Source organism: Nycticebus coucang, chromosome 1, assembly GCF_027406575.1.
Source record: "Nycticebus coucang isolate mNycCou1 chromosome 1, mNycCou1.pri, whole genome shotgun sequence".
NCBI lineage: Eukaryota > Metazoa > Chordata > Mammalia > Primates > Lorisidae > Nycticebus > Nycticebus coucang.
Genome location: NC_069780.1, coordinates 122,309,221 through 122,310,716, shown reverse-complemented (window position 1 = coordinate 122,310,716; position 1,496 = coordinate 122,309,221). Strand labels below are relative to the sequence as shown.

The 1,496-nt window shown below is 33.0% G+C and overlaps 1 non-coding gene across 1 annotated transcript; it reads left to right on the top strand.

Annotated features, from left to right (window-relative positions):
* The first annotated feature begins 524 nt into the window (after nucleotides 1-524).
* On the top strand, nucleotides 525-631 carry LOC128592267 (U6 spliceosomal RNA). Its single transcript, XR_008381825.1, has one exon. It is a non-coding gene; the product is annotated as a U6 spliceosomal RNA (small nuclear RNA).
* Nucleotides 632-1,496: the final 865 nt, after the last annotated feature.

The window sequence follows — 1,496 nt, the reverse complement described above, 5'->3', positions numbered from 1 at the left end:
ATAGAAGAAGCCCAAGTGCCCATTGACCCATGAATGGATGAATAAATTATGGTATATGTGTACCGTGGAATACTATACAGCATTAAAAAAGATGAAGACTTTACTTCTTTTATGTTTACATGGATGGAGCTGGAAAATATTTTTCTTAGTGAAGTATATCAGGAATGGGAAAAAAATTGTCCAATTTACTCAGTACTACTATGAAAAAAATTTATAATCATGCACACTTTCATATGAAAGATGAGTCACAACTATAACCCAGGATGAAGGAGGGAAGGGGTAGTTTGATGGAGGGCTAATGATGGGACCACATCTATGGAGCATATTGCAAGCATACAAGTCAAATCTATCAAGTATAGAACACAAATGTCTTAACATTGTGATTAAGTAAATGAGGTGAAAGCTATGTTAATTAGTAAGATGTAAGCACTCCAATTTGTACAAATAATCAACACATTGAATCTCTCAAAGGCATAAACATATTCATGATCTATATATATATGACTTAATAAAAAAATAAAGTGGTGCTCGCTTTGACAGCACATATACTAAAAGTGGAACGATGCAGAGAAGATTAGCATTGCCCCTGCACAAGGATGACATGCAAATTTGTGAAGTGTTCCATATTTAAAAATAAATAAATAAATAAAATAAAATAAAGTGCACCCTGAATAAGGAGATGAATGGAAGTTAGGACACAATCACCTCTCAGGAATAGCACTAAGCTTCCTTGGGAGGTTCTTCAGCACCAGCAGGAGTACGATGGACTAGGACCTGGCTCTCAAAAGAAAAGTGTCAGCAGGGCTATCAAAAGCAATTGTCTTCTTCTCTCGATTGAACACAGTCTGTGGTTAGTTGCCTATTCACTAATTTCTCCTTCATGCATTTATACCTTTAATCAAAGTCTTTTTTCCCTATATTTTCAGGAACTATGTTTTGAAAGATACAGGATTAAAAGAATATATCCATTCACATCAAAGTTACATTTAAATTTGCCAGGAAATAATAATAGCCAAATAATATACAAATAACTAACTTCCTTATAGCAAAGCTAGTGGATTAAGGTCTTCAGACCAATGCTATTTTGTAAATCCAAATTTAAAAAGTGACTTCTGTTGTGGTTCTATAAATAGTTGTATGATATTCTTTCCAATTACTCTATATCATACACAGTTTTGAAGAAAATTAAGGAAAAAGCACCTCTTTGCAATCATAATTATTAGCATACTCTCCCCATTCCATATGAAATTCTTTGTAGATGAGACTATTTTTCTCCTTTTTGCTCTTATAGAATCCACTAATACCTCTTTCTACCTCACAGACTAGTCATTTTCATTTCTTTTTTGTGACTTCTCTTAGACTGTATTGGCTACTCTATTAAAAGAAAGAAAGAAAGCTTTTAGTACCTTCGATATCTTTTAGTAACTTTTAATCTTAACCAGTATCTTCCTTGACTTAACATAGATAATTGGACAATAAAAATGCCTGAACAAGCA